A 17,456-nucleotide genomic window follows, 5' to 3' on the forward strand; every position below is an offset into this window, starting at 1 on the left:
TTTCCTGCAATGTATGAAGTATTGTACCAGAGTATTAAATGAAATGTAATATTTTATTGCAAAATTTCTATCCTTTAAAAGGAATACATTTAGGATGTCATCAATTTGATGTGAATCATGTAAATGTTGAGAAATGAGCTGTTTATTCTACATCTGGTGTTTCAAAAAGATTTTCACCTCTTGCCTTTTGCCCACAGTCTGTAGCCCATTTACAGTTTTGTCAAAATGTGACATTAAATAATAGTTCCTGTATAGAAATAGTGGTGGTTGTCCATTGTTTTCTGGGCTGGTATTTATGGGGTTTTAATTCAGTTGCAGTGGGTTTGGTGTGGTTTTTTTTTTTTATTTTTATTTTTTTTTTATTTTAATTGCTGCCAAGCTGTGTTATCAGGAATAAACCATATCTGTAAACAGCAGAAATTCCATTAAAAAGAAAAAAAAAAAAAAGGGAAAAAAAAGAAATTCAAAACATAAAGAAAAAAAAGAAATAAAAATCATTTTCTTACCATGGTTTGTCAGTTCCTGTGTTCTCCAGCTGCAGGCACCAGGGATGGGATAAGGGGAAGGAATTATTCCCTGGGAGGGTGGGGAGGGACTGGGATAGAATTCCCAGAGAAGCTGTGGCTGCCCCATCCCTGGAAGAGTCCAAGGCCAGGTTGGACAGGGCTTGGAGCACCCTGGGATAGTGGCAGGGGATGGAGCTGGATGATCCTTAAGAGATCCTTCCCAACCCAAACCTTTCCAAAATTCTGTGCTCAAAGCCAGATGGGGCTTGGCCTCTCCTTTTGCTCTTCGTGTATGATCAGTTGGGATTGGGAGGGAAAGAAGGACAATCCTGTTCTTTCTCTCTCCACATCCTGCTCTCCTGGGATGAGGGAGAGAAGCTGTTCCTGCTGCTCCTTCCTTCCATCTAGTACCTCGTTCTCCATTTGTTTTTGGGGCTCTGCTGTTTCCGAGGCCCATCAATGGACCTGTGCAGGGGCTCCAGGGAGGGATTTGTGCTTTGAGCAGGAGCTGGATTCTGTCCCAGGCTCCTCTGCCAGCTGCTCCTCCTGCCGCCCTTCCAGAACTCTCAGCATTCCTGACTCCCTCACACCTGGAGCCAGACACTTCCCAAAGTGTCAGACTCCCAAGGCCAGAGCAGAGGAGCAAATGCCTGCCCTGAGGTTTTCCATATCTTAGCTCCATCCGTACTGATTTCTCTGATTTTTACTTCTCAAATCCATTGGGGATGTTCCCACTAGGGATGTCCTTGGTGTTGTTGATCCCAGAAATCAGCCTGCATGGACGGGTTTGAATTCCAGGGAGCTCCCACCGAGTGTTGCCTCTCCCTTGATCCTCCTTTTGGGGCTGAGCGTTAAAAACGGAACTGGAACTTCCCAGGGAATAAATCAGCTCAGCCTGAGCAGTGCTGGTTGAACAGCAGCAGAATCTGGAGTAAAACAAGCTTTAATCTCACAGCAAAGGCACATCCCGGGGATAATCCAGTGAAATGGCAGGAAGGAGGCAGAGCCCCGGGATCCAAACGGGGCTGGAGCTCTGTGGAGCAGCAGCTTGGCTCTAAGGAGATTATCCCACAGAGGAAGATTGATTGATTTGTTTTTATGAACACATCCAACAGTTTGCATCCATCTCTGGGAGTTTTTATAATCCCTGCCAGGGCTGGGGAGGGGGAGAGGGAGGGGAGAGACTGTTCCAATCTGAGAACTTTGACGAAGATTGAAAGTGACGGTGCTGGGGTGACACTTGGGTGTCTGCTGGCTTTGACTCCTGCTCCTGGTGACACTTCCAGCCCTTTCTGCTTTGTGGTGACTCTTCCAGCCCTTCCTTCTTGTGGTGACTCTTCCAGCCCCTCCTGCTGCTCCCAGCTCTCCGTGTCTCCCACGTAGGTGAGTGTCAATCCATTTATTCTCCCGGCGTTCTCGGTGTTTGTACAAACAGAGGTGATCAGATACTGCTCAAGGACAAGTCTCTTATCTCCCTAAACCCTTGAAACTTTGGCTGACTTTTCTCCAGGATGAATTCCTGTGCACTTTGGGTGAGGGAATTCTGAGTCACGATGGGGGCAGGAAAAGGGAAGGTGTCCTTCAATCCACGTCTTTGCTGTGACCCAAGGAATTCTTCTTCCAGCCCAACCCTCTTGGCAGAGCTGGTGCAAACCAGGTTCTGTTTTCAGGGTGGCAATTCCTTCCTCATGTGCCTCTGGAGCCTTCCCATGCTCACTTTTTCTCAGGATCACCCTGGAGCTCAGCTCATGAGGCTCTTGTGCCTCAACTGGAAATTTTCCTTTAACAGGGGCCCGAGGCTTGACTGTGTCTCTATTTTTTTTCCCTTTGGTAAATCTTGGGAAGGATACCTTCAAAGGATCCTTAATATGCTGCTCTCTTCCCCTTTTCCCCACGGAGCCAGGCAGCAGAACAATTCCAAGATCAAAACCGTTTGATTTGAAAAAATCCCAGCTCTCCCAAGGAATGCCTCGAGTGTTGGGAGGGCCGTGACATTTTTAGCACATCTCATCCTGACAGCTCCCTGCTTTTCCTGACTCTGTGCAGGTTTGCTTCTGAGGAAGGAAAAATCTTTGGATTTTTGGCGCTTTTCTCACTCTCCTTTATCTGTGTCATTGGGAATGGGAGGGGGAGGAACTCCCTCGTCTCCCTTGTGCTGGAAATCAGGCTGGGAAATGCTGTGATTCCTTCTGCTCTTTTTATTTACCAGTGGGATTTTTAATTTGGAATGGCAATCCCATGGATATTTCCAGTTGTGGATGACAGCTCAGGGATACAAAGTGCTTTATAAAACCCAGGACAGAGAAATATGGACGAGTGGTGGCTTTTCCAAACTCCCTGATCCCACTGATCCTTGTGCATTTGATGTTTTGTATTTGTGGAGTGGCTGGTGGGGTGAGTGTGGGATCTGCTCCCGTCCTTCAGGCTCCTGCCCATCATGGATTTGGGATATTGCACCTTGATTCCCATCCCTCAAGGCTCCTGAGGTGAGGGAAGGCAGCACTTGGAGGATCCCTGCTGGATCTCTGCCATTCCCTGTGTCCTGCCTCAGCCTCCCCAGCTCTGTGCTCTGCTGCTGTCCCTAATAAAGAGCTTGGACTAAACACTCCCTAAGGATTCTCCCATGAGGATCTGCTGGAAGTTCACCTTATTGATCCACAGCAGCTCAGAGTTGTCCAAATCAGCAGAGGCTGCAGGAATTCCTGTTCTCTTTGGTCCATTTCCCAGCCCGAGATCCACCCAGGAATGTCAGTCTGGGAAAACACTCCTGGAATTCAGCTGAGTTGGTCAAAGGGCCTTGAGTGGTGGCTTCCATCAAGGGATGATCCTTCAGAGAGAATTCCAGGCTGGTTTGGCTTGGAAGGGACCTTAAAGCTCATCCTGTTCCAACCCCTGTCAGTTCCACTGTCCCAGGCTGCTCCAAGCCCTGTCCAGCCTGGCCTTGGACAATCCAGGGATCCAGGGGTTCTCTGGGCACCCTGTGCCAGGGGCTTCTCACCAGCCTCACAGGGTGGGACATTCCCAACATCCCATCTACAGCCTCTCTCTTCACCCCAGTGGACACCACAAGTGTCTCTGAGTGAGTGAGACACCCAAGTGCTGGATTGACAAATCCACTCCCCTGGGAGCTCCAATTTTGGAACAGAGGAGATTATTTTGGACTCTGGTGTTATCAGCCCCAAGCATCACCCACAGACTCCAGGAGAGCTTCCCAAACCATCCCAATGCCAGGATTCCCATTCCTTTGCAAGCCAGCCTCGCTCTTACAGACCTTGATGTTAATCAGCTGTGCTTTAAATTTACAAAATTTGCTGTGAGTTCGTGTTCTCTGTCTCTGTCTGCCCCTGCCTTCCTTCCCCGTGGCTGCAGGTTGTGTTCTCCCGGAGTTTTTCCTGGGATTTAGCAGCTCTGCACAGTCACAGAGCTCTTCAGGCCAGGGCTGATCCTTGCTGGAGCTGTTTTCTCTCTATTAATAGTGATTTCCTCACGGAGGATTTTTCTGCTTCCGTGCACTTTAGGGGAAGGTTTGCTCTCCAATTCTCTCCCTATCGCTCCCGATAAATGGTGTGTCAGCTCCCGGATAAACAGGCAGGATGGGGGGGAAAGGCGTCTCCATGGCAACGCAGGGATTTTTATTTTTTATTTTTTTTTCAGTGATCCGTATCCATGGCGATTGTTGCTAAATTCTGAGAGGTTTTAGAAACGCTTTTTTGAGGGGTTGGTGGGGATTTTTTTGGGAACAGAAGGGGTGTGGCTGGCTCTGCTTCCCGCAGGGAATTCTGCAGGGATGGGGAGTTTATTTTAAGGCATTTTGGATGATGTGAGATGTGGCATCACCAGCCCTGCACAGGGGATCCTTCCCCACTCAGGATCCGACCCCTTGGAAGGGATGGGAGAGTGTTTGGGAGGCTGGGAAGGACACCCCGAGCTGCCTCTGTGGGGTTGTGGTGATGGAAACGCCTCTGGATGGCCAAAAAGGTTGGGGAATGGTGGTAAAAGCTGCCATGGGGTGCCTGTCCCGGTGTGGAATGGGGCTTTCCCAGCTCAGCGTTTATCAGAGCTTGTGGCTTCTCCTCAAGGAACGGCCCCACTGGAAGATGCCCTGTGAGGCTGGAGGATGCTCCAGTGGGATGGAGCTGGGAATGGCAGCCTGATCCTCCACGGGTTTGGTACAGGGAACAAATGGGAAAAAAAAAAAAAAACTTTGCCTGTGGGATCTGGGGCTGGGGGATCCGGGGCTGGGGCTGCTCCCGGTGCTCCTGTTGGGAGCAGAGCAGGAGCAGCTGCTGCTCCCCCCATGGTCCATCCCAGCCCGGCAGGGGCTGGAAAGCTCCTGGGATAGCGCCAATGAAACACCTTTCCTAAATGATCCCAGCTCAGCCAGGAATTGGGTTTGATGGGCAGGGATGGACAGAGTCAGAAACTCTTCCTCAGGGCCTTTGCTTTTGGTTCTCCAGGGTGCAAATATTTATTGACCCGGCTGGCTTGGGAAAGCTCCGGGTGACAGGAACAAAGGCCAGGGGAGGGAAGGTGCCCCTGGCTCCATCTGCCCCAAACCTCCCTGTCCCAGCTCAGAGCAGAGTCCTGAGCACACCTTGGGAACAAAACCACCTCATTTTGGGAGGAGCACCTGGGGAGAGTGTCCAGGTCCAAGGGATGAGTCTGGTTTAATAAGTGGGAGAATCCTAAAGCTCATCCAGTCCCACTCCCTGCCATAGTCAACTTCCACCATCCCAAGTTGCTCCAAGCCCTGTCCAACCTGGCCTTGGACATTTCCAGGGATTCAGGGGCATCCACAGCTTCTCTGGAAAACCTGTCTAGGGGAGAATTCCTTCCCAATATTCCATCTAAACCCCATCTCTTTTGGTTTGAAGTGATGATATTCCCTCTCCAGCTCCCTTGTACCCCCTTCGGATACCAGAAAGTGCTGTGAGGTCTCCCCATAACCTTCCCTTCTCCAGAAAGGATCTCCAAAAAATCTGGAGATTTTCCTTTGCTTTTCAGCGTGGTTGTGCCAGGGATGAAAAATCCTACCAGCACTTGGGTTGGGGTTTGATGCCCTGACTCCCTCCCTGCTCCTTTGCTGCATTTTCCACCCCAAATCTCTGTCTGGGGGTATTTTGAGGGTGCCCTGTGGTGACCCCACGCCAGAGGCTGTGTGGGCTCTTGGGATAAATCACTCCTCTCTCTCTCTCTCTCACTCCTGGCTCCATGTGAAGCTGATGAGACACCAGGGATGAATTCTGTGCCTGAGCCAAACCCACTGAGCCTGGCTGGACCCCGTTAGTGCTGCCTCGGTGGCACCGCCGGTGTCACTCCAGGGGCAGCTGTCACCCCGGGCTGTGTCCCCCACCTTGTGGGGACATCCAATCCCGTTGTGTTCCCCATGGAATCGTGACCTTGCCTTTCCACCTCGCTGCCCCAAGTGCTTCCCTCAGCTGTTCTGAGTCACAGCATCCATCGTGTTCCCAGGAAATCTCCCTGGCAGAGCAGCTTTTCCTTGGGAATCCATCAGTGAATCCATCAGCTCCAGCACATGCTGGGCATCACTGGGGGCTGACAGATGCACTGTGTGCTGCTGATCGTGGCAGTGGGCTTGGAAAAAGGAGCTCTGGAAGAGCTGATCCACACAATTCCCTTCCTGAGCTCCCAGCCATGATAAAACGCTGCTGTCCGGGCTGTCACGGGATTAATTGGTTGGCAATATGAATCAGGAAAGTGCCTTCCCCCCTGGAATTTTCTCCTGACACTTGATTTAATTCCTCCTGACATCCCGTCCGTTGCACTGCCTCACCCTCCTCAGCCTGATCTGCGTGCTGGGAGTAGGGACCAACAGGTTACTCAAGGAGTAAAGTGATTGTCAGCAGGAAAAATCCCTCTTGGAGGAGCTAAAAGTTGGGAGGAAGCAGCTCAAACCTGTTGGGAGGAGGGGAGGTGGCTCTGGTATCCACGGGATGGGATGGGACATGAAGGAAAAGGGTTTGGGGGGTTGTTTTATCTGGCTGTGGTTGGTGTCCCTGAGATTTCACATTCCCAAAACAAGGCATGGAGCAGGCACGGGGCTCTCTGCATGTCAAACATTCCCTGGGATCCTCCTGGCACACGGGGACACCCTTGGAATGGTCCTGGGTTTGTGCAGCCCCTGAGGCAGGGAGGGTGAGGATGGGGATGGGATCAGCTCCTCTCCTGGATTAAATCCTGGGTGACAGCACATCCAAGGGCTGGGAATGTCCCCCGGTGCTGCCAGGAGGGGGTTTGGATTCCTAAAATTTTAACAAGTTTGTGGAAGGCCCTGAACACACTGGGGGCTCTGGGAGGCAGGAGAACCCCTGGAGCCCCCCAGTCACTCCTGATGCTTCTATTTTTGGCATGTTGGGATTTCCAGTGATATTCCCAGCTGGTGCTGGGATCTGCTGCTCCAGAGGGTCCCTCCTCCTCCTCCTCTCCCACAGACGGGTAATTAGTGCCAGTGTGGGATCCTATTAATTGCAGCCATTCTGGTGTTTGGATTTATGGGATAATTGCTGCTATCTGGTGTAATGTTCTCCCCCCTGGACAGTTCTGATCACAGGAATTAACCTCCCCCAGGGGGATCAGAGCTCATCCATCCCTGCATTCTCCAGGAGAGATCCTGCTGGGATCCTTCTCCATGGATGCTCTTGGGTGGGAATTCCCTGCAGTGTGTCCCCTGCACACATTTATCCAGCAAATCCTCATGGAGCTCAGGAAAGCTCAGGCTGTGCTGCTTCGCCTTGGAACCAGCAAAGCCACTGCCAGTGATCCGTGATTTTGGGAAATGCTCGGATCCACGGATCACTGCTGCTGGATGTGCATCCTTGGGTGTCCTCCCGAGGGCTGAGTCACCTCTGGAGGTTCATCCAACCTTGTCACGCCCCGGCTCTGGAGCCTCCGTGTCCCTGAGCACCAGACCTGGTGTGATCCATCCTCCGTGCTCCTTCTCTCCTGCTTTTTCCTGGAGGGGGAGGACACGGGTGGCCACAGCCTGGAGATGAAGCAGAAGATGCTGCCTGAGTGTAGAACTCTCCAGGGAGGTGTGATGGCAGCGTTTGGGCCCTGCCAGAGGCTGGCTGTGGTTTGGGAATGTGGTGGGAAGGAGATGTGTCCCTGAGCCAGCGGGAGACGCCGGCACTGAGGCGTCACTGATGGAATTGTGGATGGGCAGAAATCAATCCTGGCTTGGGGAGGGGTCTCTGGAGCAGGAATTGGAGCCTGGGCAGGAGGAGAGGACAGGGATGGATCACTATGGGAATGCTGGAGTGCCCCTGTGCTTACACATCTTGTGCATCCGAGGTGTCACAGAGCTCCCAGGATGAATTCCCGGTCCTGTCACGGCTCCAGGAGACGGGAATGCTCCTGTCCTGTCCTGTCCTGTCCTGTCCTGTCCTGTCCTGTCCTGTCCTGTCCTGTCCTGTCCCCTGATCCTGCCGGAGGAGCAGCAGCCCAGGCTGGATGCAGTGGGAAGGAGGGATTTTTCCGCTCGCCCTGCAGAGACGTGAGGGGTTTGCAGAGCAGAAGGAGCCTCTGCCTTTCCTCCCCGTGCTGCTCTCCCCATTCCCCTGTAAGGAATCCTGGCTCTGGGATCCTCCTTGCACTTGATCCCCGTTTCCCAGGGGGTGCCATTGGCAGCATCTCTGTCCCTGTGTTGATGCCTCCCTCACTCCCAGCCTGGATCCATCCCAATTCCCAGCTCTTCCCTTCTCACATTGTCCTAATAAATGATTTTTTTTTTTTCTTTTTTTTCTTTTTCAATTTTCCTTTTTGGCTGCCTGTTGCAGAGCTCGCTGCTGATTTCCCAGGAGAGGAATAAAAGCCAGAGCACAAACCCAGCCTGGAAAATCACCACCAGCGGGCAGATCCAGGGATGGAGCCCAGATTGGAGCCACAGGGATCATCAGCATCCCAAACTGGAGCCTTGTGTCCATCCAGACAGGGTGCAAGGAGAAGGAACCTCCAGCTCTGATTTCCAGAATTAAGGAATTTTTCACCCTAAGCTTTGCTGCTGCCTAAAATCTGCTTTGATTATCAGCTCTCATTGTTCCAGGGGCTGTAATTCCAGGATGCTGTTCCCATCCCTTCCCCTGGAATTTGGGAAGCAGCTATTTGGAGCTTTAACAGCTTTTTCCTGGTGGTTTTTAGGCTGTTCCAGCTTCCCCATCCAAAATATCACCCGCAGTCAAACCGAACGCCCCAAACTCACTTGGGAACCTCAGGGAAAGCTGGGATAATGAAATCTGCCTTTCCAAAATGTGTCCTGATTGGCACTAATTAAATCCCTCTCCTTCATTAAGCGAGGCCTGTTTCAGAGCTTGTCTTGCTTTTGCCTGGCTCCAGTGTCAGCCCAACCACTTGGATAGTTTAAATCCACAAGGAAATAAATAACTCCACTGGAATTCAAAGTGAGTTTTTAAAAAGACTTTAAAAAGCAGGGGAAAAAACTTTCGAAATAATATCTAGAAATAACTCCTTGGCCAGCGCTTTCAAACCACTTCAATTCAATTGCTCCAGATCTTGCTGATTTTTGAGAAGTTTGGCGTTAATAATCTCCCATTTATTGGTTTATTTTGGTTTGTTTTGCAACACAAAACATCTCATCAGGCTTTGGCACGAAGGCATCATCTCAGTCTTTATCTCCTGTATTAAATAACCCCAATTTCTCTGCATTATCAGCAGCATTTCCAGCACCTGATGGCTCCAGAGCTGGACAGGAACCACGGATTTCTTCCCAGCACCTCTTGCTCTCATTCCTTTTGCTCCCTTTTGAATCAGCAACTATTTTGTCCTGTATATTCTATATTTTTTACCATCAATCTTTTTAAGCCTGATTACAGCTGCCTCCTCAGCGGGGCTTTTATGAATTTGTCTCTGCAGCTCTCACAATAATTAAATTGTCCCTGAGCAGTGCCCTGCTCTCCCTGTTTCCCATTCAATCCTTTCTCCAAGCTGGCACCTCTCAGTTTTTTGTGTCTCAGCCCTTTCACAGCGGAGAGAGGAGAGGCTTTGTCGGATCTGCCTTTGTTGTGACCGAGTACAACTCAACAAAGTGATTCCAAAGGCAGAATCCTGTGGGATCCCTGCGGGGAGGCTTTGGCTCTGCTTCTCTCTTGGCCTTGGGAGAGAGGAGGGAGCTGAGGGATCCTGAGCTTAACTTAAAATACAACTCAGGGCTTGGAGCGACCTGGGGTAGCGGGAGCTGTTCCTGACCATGGGATGAACTTTAAGGTCCTTCCCAACTGTCGTGGTTTGAAAAGCAAAATGAGCGAGAGGCTCCAAGTCAGAAATATAATTTAATAAGAAGAAAGGTAAAAAGATAAAAAAAAAAAACCCAAAAAACCAAACCAAAACAAAACAAAACAAAACAAAAAAAAAAAAAAAAAAACCACAAACAAAAAACAAACAAAAAACAAACCAAACAAAAGCAAAAACAACCCCAAAAACAAAAAACAAACAAACAACAAACAAACAAACAAAACAAAAAAAACCCCACCAAAACCCCACAAACAAACAAACAAACAAACAAACAAAAAAACTCCCCAATAACACAAAGGAGCACTGACAGAGTCAGAACACACCCTGAGCAGGGTGGGGGGAGCAGTCCAGGTGAGGGGCTCTTCCTGAAGCAGTGATCCCACAGAAAGGTCTGGGAGCTCTGCTCCTCTGGGAATCCAGTGGCTCAGGGCTGCTTGTCCTGTCCCAAATCCCAGATTCTCTCCAGGTGGGAATGCTTGGCTCCTCCCCCTGGGCATTGGGAGCATCTCCCAATGGGATGAGGAGTCGTGCAGTGGCTCCTTGATGGCCCATTAAACAGAGAGAGCTCCTGGAGGGAGTTCCCTGTGAGTCCTGGGCAAGGCATTGATGGGCCATGAGCAGAAGAGCCCAAAGGAGGGGCCTGGGAAAACACTGCCCCACCTGGTTCCAACAGCTCATGGGGATGGGGATGGAATAAATACTTTGTGCACATCCTACACCAAACCCAGGACACTCAGCTTAACTTAAAATACAACTCAGGGCTTGGAGCAACCTGGGGCAGTGGGAGCTGTTCCTGACCATGGGATGAGCTTTGAGGTCCTTCCCAACCCAAATCATCCAGGGCTTCTTGGATTCCTTATTTCCCTCTTGGTTTCGTTGGATTAAATCGGCTTTTTGGAGTTGTTTTGATTCCCAGTTTGTGAGGAACAGCCCTGGGAAAGGCTGGGCCAGGGGCTGGACCTTGACATCCTTTTGGACTTCCCAGAAAGCTGAAGGTTGTGCGGATTTTGGGATGGGGAACAGCACAGGGAATCCAACCTGATGTTCAGATGATTCTGGGGGGAGCAGCTGCATCCCCATCCCCATCCCAGACTCCCTGAGCAATTCCAGCTCAGGGCGGGCTGTGGGCACAGCGGGGGAGCTGCCGACAAACACATCCCAGAAATTCTGCCTCTGGCGAGAGGTTTTTATGCCTTTAGATTCTCCCATCTCCTTTGAGAGGCTCCATTCCCTGATTTGCTCTCAAATATTCACTCGGTTTTATTCCCCCGCTTATTTTTCTTTTCTTTTGGAGTGGAAAAAAAAGCAGGAAGAGGAGGGAGAAATGCCTCAGCCTTGGGGAGAGGGTGAAGATACACAATCCGTGATTGTCTTTGAGGATTTTAACATCCTTTGAATTTTCCTTCCCGTCCTTTCTCTTGAAGCCTCCAGTTCTTGGCTCTGTGGGGTGGAATGTTCCTGGATTTTTGGGAGGCAGGTGGAGGAAGAGAGGGAAAAACGGGATGGAAAAGAGAAAGGGGAGAAGAAATGGGGAAAAAAAAGAAGACAGCAAAGAAAAACAAAGAAAGGGGGGAAAAAAGAAAGAGAAAAAAAGAAGAAAAGGAAGAAATAAAAAAAAAAAAGAAAAGGAAAAGGAGAAAAAAAAATAAGAAAGGGGAGCAAATTTCAGTCCTATGATCTTAGAGAGGCCTTTTCCAACCTTAAAGATTCTACAGAAAAGAACAAAGGGAAGAAAAAGGTGGGGGTGTGAAGGGAAAGATAAGGGGAAATAGAAGAAGAAAGAGAAGATAAAAGAAAAAAGGGAAGGAAAAAAGAAGAAATGAAGAAAAAGAAGTATCAGGCAGCAGAAGAACTCGATTTGCTTTCGCCTCTTGCTCCTTGTCACGTCTTTCTTGATTCTGGAGAATCTCCCAGCTTGACCTGGAATGTGGTTTGAGGCTCAGTGGGAATTAGGGAGAAAAAAGAGGAAAATTCACAGGATCTCTCCTTCCTCCAGGGATGCTGTGCAGCTCAGGGGGTGCCCACTCCCTATGAATCAGCAAGCCAGGGACAAATCCTGCTCATCCCAGCCTGCCTGCCCCAAATTCCTGACAAGAATTCCCTGGGAAGGGATTTATTTTATCAATGGATCAGGAAGGGGAAAGGAAAGGAAAGGAAAGGAAAGGAAAGGAAAGGAAAGGAAAGGAAAGGAAAGGAAAGGAAAGGAAAGGAAAGGAAAGGAAAGGAAAGGAAAGGAAAGGAAAGGAAAGGAAAGGAAAGGAAAGGAAAGGAAAGGAAAGGAAAGGAAAGGAAAGGAAAGGAAAGGAAAGGAAAAGGACCAGGCACTTTGAGCACTGGGATTTATTTCCCTCTTCCCTGCTCTGCGCAGCTCTGGTTCCCGTTGTGGCACGGGAAGTGTGCCCTGTGGCTGTGCCCCATCCCTAGTGGAAGGTGTCCCTGTCCCTGGCAGGGTTTGGAGTTCCTGTCCAGCCCAAACCCTCCTGGGATTCCACAGTTTGGGGATTCCCAGGATCAGCTTTTGAGCTCAGCTCCATGCACAGCTCCTTGTCCAGCTGCTGCTGCTGCCTGGATGATGGGGAATGCCCATCCCAATGACCATCCCAGGGCTTATCCCAATGCCCATCCCAATGCCCATCACAGTTCCCATCCCAATGCCCATTACAGTGTCCATCCCAACACTCATCCCAGTGCCCATCCCAGTGCCCATCCCAATGCCTGTCCCAGGGCTTATCCCAATGCCCATTGCAGTGTCTATCCCAACACTCATCCCAGTGCCCATCCCAGTGCCCATCCCAGGGCCTATCCCAGTGCCCATTGCAGGGCCTATCCCAGTGCTCATCCTAATGTCTATCCCAATGCTCATCCTAATGTCTATCCCAATGCTCATCCCAGTTCCCATCCTAATGCCCACTGCAGTGTCCATCCCAATTCTCATCCTACTGCCCATCCTTGTGCCCAGTCCAACACTCATTGTAGTGCCCATTCCAATGTCTATCCCAATATCCATCCCAATATCCATCCTAATGCCCATCCCAGTGCCCATCCCAATGCCCATCCTAATGCCCATCCCAACACTCATCCCAGTGCCCATCCCAGGGCCTATCCCAGTGCCCATTGCAGTGTCCATCCCAATTCTCATCCTAATGCCCATCCCGATGCCCATCCCAATACTCATTGCAGTGCCCATCCCAGTGCCCATCCCAGTGCCCATCCCAGGGCCCATCCCAGTGCCCATCCCAATGCCCATTACAGTGTCCATCCCAATTCCTATCCCAAAGCCATCCCATTTCCATCCCAATGCCCATCCCACCCCCTAGGGCCATCCCAGCTCCCCACCAAGCTCAGCCCTTCCCAAGCAGTCTCCTTATCCCCTCCATGTCCCCGCGTCCCTCTCTGAGCACACCGGGGGGCGAGGCAGGAATCCCTCCCTCCCTCCCTCCCTCCCGCCGCCGGAGGGGATTTCTCCCCGTGCCCGGCGGGAGAGGAGCAGCGGTGCTGCCGGAGGGAGGGATCGCTGCGTCAGCCCCTTGATTTACTCCATCCCCGCTCCCGCTGCACTGCGGAGCAGATGGAGCCGCTCCATCCATCCTTTGCCTCCGGGGCTGTGCAGAATTCCACAAACCTTTCGGGTTTTTTTTTTCCCCTCTCCCCTTTCCCGGCTCTTAAATCCTTTGGAGCGGGGAAGCTTCAGTGAATTTTAAATAAGCTCTGGAAGCTGCGCATTTAAACCTAACGAGCCAGAATATCAATTATGCCGAGGGAAATGAGGAGTCGCTCCAGGGGATGGAAATGGTGGCGTTGGGTTGGGGCTGCTGGTGAGAGAGAGATCGGGACCCGCCGAGTGACGGCGGCAGAATTAAACCCAAATCCTCCTTTTCCCACCAGCAGGGTCATGGATGAGCAGGGGGAATTAGGAGAGTTAAACCATAGAGGGGAAAAGAGGAGCTGGAAGTTCAGAGAGGAGTTAAAAACTGGATTAGCTGGAGATATCAAGGTCTCTGACCCAAGGGTGTCACTGAGCATCCCCCTGCTCCCAAAATCCCCCCACTGCCTCATCTTGGGCCACCTCAGCCTGTGACTCAGAGAGGATCTGGCTGGGTCTCTGTCCTGCAGGTGAATGCACCAAAATCCTGCTCTAAAGTCCCCATTAGCTCTGATTAAGGAACAAGAGGCGCCAATTTCCCTGCCCGGTGCCAGCTCTGCTGGGATTATTGATGTTCTCTTTGTCCTGGGAGTTTGGGAGCTCAGGAACACCTCACCCCCGAAATTTCAGCTGTACTCTTTGCTCTGAGCATGATTTTCTGTCTGTTAAGTTCAATTGTGTTGCTCGTTTCTCTCTTGGAACAATTAAACCCCAAAATGTCAAAGCAGGGGGATGTTGGCCGCAAACTCCACATGGCACCTTTGGATCCAGCCCTGCCTCTGGAAAATCCTCTGGTTTGGGATCACCAGGCACTGTTTGGGATGAATTATTGACAGTTCTGGGAAGGAAACCTCTTTATCAGCCAGTTTTGGTAGCACAGGACTGAACCACTGCAAGAGAGAAACTCGGAGTGACTGAGTTTAACCTCAGGCTCGGCTCAGCAGGGAGGGATGTGCTCCAGGATCCAGGACAGCCAGGATGGAGCGGGGATATCCCTGATCCAGCTCTGCTCCTTGGTGCTGGATCCCTCTGGGATGTGTCCCAGGGATGCAGGAATCACTTTCTGGAGTGTGGCGCTGTCTGGGGAAGGTGGGATGTCTCCACAGCCATCTGCACTCCTGCCAGTCTGAGGAGTGGAACAGAGTGTCCCTGTCATGGGAAAATCCCTTGGGAAGAGCTTTGGCACCTCCCAGCAGCACCTGCCCTGGCTGTCATCACACCTTGGCTGAGTGGATGGGATGAGATCCCTCAGCTCCTGGGAAATGGCACAGAGGGGCCCTGCTGCTCTCCCCAGGGGAATTCCACCCTCTCCAGAGGAATTCCAGGCTTGGGGACCACCAGGAATGGGGCCACACATCCCAGCACCTTCCATCCTTTCCCAGCACCTTCCATCCTTTCCCAGCACAGAATCTGCTGTGTCACTGGAGGATCCACTCAGCACCCCACAGAAATGGGAAGGAAAGTCTGTGGGACCATAAGTTCTCCCAGGAAAACCCCAAAATTAGGAGAGGAGCGGGGCTGACCTGTGTGGAATCACTGCTGGAAGATGCCACAGGGGGAAAACTCAGCTGGGAGGGTGGGAAGAAAAGGGAAATGTGTGTTTAATCCACTCTGGGGAATGAGCTGAGGCAGGAGGAGCGCGATGTGGGTGGGAGAGGCCCGGCAGCACATCCTGGCTGTTATAAATTGCATTTTCCAACCCATCCCAAACTTTTGTGTCCGTTAATTCGGTGCCCGACTCTGCAGCGGATAAATCCAGGGCAGGTTTGTAAATGCTGCATTGCTGGCAGCCAAAACACAAATACAACCTGAACTGCTGCCAAATGGGAAAAAGCAGAGGAAAAAAAAAAAGCTCTGTGTCAGGATTTACAGCCCTGGAAAAGAACAGGCTCAGCTTGGGTGGCTGGGAAGGGGCTGGCACCACTCCTGACTTCCCTCCCGAGGCAGGGATTTGGGAAAAAGAGAAAGAGAAGCTGTTTTCAGGCTGCCTGGAGCTCTGGAGAGGGTCCTGGGAAGGGATTTGGGTGGGGTTTGGGTTTCTGGGATGGTGCAGGCTCAGGGAAAGGCACTTTTGGGAAAGTGGAGGGGTAAAAATGGTGTAAAATTTCAGCTGTGGTTGGATCCCTGTCCTGGCTGGAGCATTGCTTCCTTCCTTCCTTCCTTCCTTCCTTCCTTCCTTCCTTCCTTCCTTCCTTCCTTCCTTCCTTCCTTCCTTCCTTCCCTCCTCTGCTTTTTCTGCTTTTTCTGCTTTTACTCTTTTCCTTCCCTTCCCTCTTTCCCAGCAGGAAGGTTTTGCACTCCCTGAGTGGCTGCTCCAGGTTGCAGTTGGGACCTTCCCAGTGCCTCCCATCCACCTCCAGCCCCTCAGATGATCCCAGAGATTTCTCCTGCTCGAGCCAAAGTCTGAGGATGGGCTGGGAAGGACCTTCCCCATCCATCAGCAGGACAGGATTTCTCCAAGACGAGCAAAACTCCCCTGGTTTGGTATCCAGGTGTCAAAGAAACCAAAGGAAATGAAGAAATACAGGGGGGAAAAGCACAGAGCAGAGCAGGATTGGGATGACTTCCAGTTCTGGCTGTGCCTTGTCTTGGATTCAGCTTGGATTCACACCTTGGGATGGAGCAGGGGGTGTTTTGTCCCTCGGCAGATGGATCAGGAGGTGCCTTGTCCCCTGGAACAGGACCTGGATCCGGCTGCTCCGTGTCCTACACATTGAATTTATTTCCCTGCAAAGGCACAGAATGATGCAGATGAAAGTTATTGATCCATTGGTGCTGGAAGGAGCCCTGTGTTCCACCCTGCTGTCCCCAGGGCCACCCCAGGGACCAGGACACGGTGACAGGGGGTGGCAGGAGGTGACAAGGAGCCACCCACAGTGTGGGGACTGTGGGAGAGGATGAGGAAAAGCAGCGCTGCCTAAGGAAGCGTTGGATTCACCAAACCCCTGGCTCTGAGCTGCTGAGCTCCAAATCCCACTCAGGTTTTGGATGGAAATTCAGGCTTGGGCTGCAGTGGGGGCTGTCCAGGGAGAAAAGCCCATCCTGGGTTATTTTAAGATCTTTTTTTCCCTTCTGTTTGAAGAGGAGAAGCTCTGGGACAGGCTGGTTCTGCTGGTGCAGGGCCTCTCCTGAGGGATCCTGACTGGATGTGGCTGTCACATTGTCCTGGTCACCTTTCCTACCCTTCCCCAGTGTTCAACCCTGGGCTCCTTCCTGCTGGATCTCCCTTCCTGCTCAGGAATTCAGGAATGCAGGGATGCAGGGATGCAGGGATGGGTCAGATCCCCACCTGCAAGCCCTGGCCCTGTGGATGTGCAGAGTTACAGTCACAGCATTCCAGGCTGTCGCTCCCGATCCATCATCTGGAGCAGGGCTGGCACTGACCAGGTGCCTTGTCCTGGCTCTGCCAGCTGCTCCAGGGATCCTGTGCTGCCTCCAGCCAAACCCCTGTGGTTGGATGCAGCCTCCAGCTCTTGCCAAGTCATTTGCTTCCCTCAGTTATCAATAGAAGATGTTTATTATCTCTTATCACACCCCAGTGCAGGGCTTGGAGCGGAGCATCCATCTCTGGTTTTGGCTGCGTCTGCTGGAGGGAAGATGGGATTTGCCAAACCCCCAGACTTGATCCTCTGGGGAAGAGCAGCCAGTTGTGGTCAGGTTTCACCTGTGGAAATTCAGGTCAGGGTTTCCAGGTGCATTTGTGGCCCTGTTGGAGCCCATTGCTCTGCAGCAAACCCAGCTTGGTGTCCTCACATCCTTTGGGAATGGGATCACTGAGATCTGTCAAACCAAGCCCAAGCTGTGTCTTGCCTCAACCCTTTCCCTACAATCCCCTTCTCTGCCAGGGAGCTGGGAAAAATCTTTGCATCAGGAACTGGAAAAAGCCTGGAAATCCTCACATGGGAATGCTGGGCAGCAACACAACAATCAATCCTGGCTGCTGCACCCAGGAGGGATCCTGGTGTGTGTTTGTGTGTCCATCCAGTGAATGCCCAGCAACACATCCCAGTGCTGTGCCCCTTTCCTGGGTCACAGCTCCA

The sequence above is a fragment of the Zosterops lateralis genome, assembly GCF_965231275.1.
Source record: "Zosterops lateralis genome assembly, chromosome: 17".
Lineage (NCBI taxonomy): Eukaryota > Metazoa > Chordata > Aves > Passeriformes > Zosteropidae > Zosterops > Zosterops lateralis.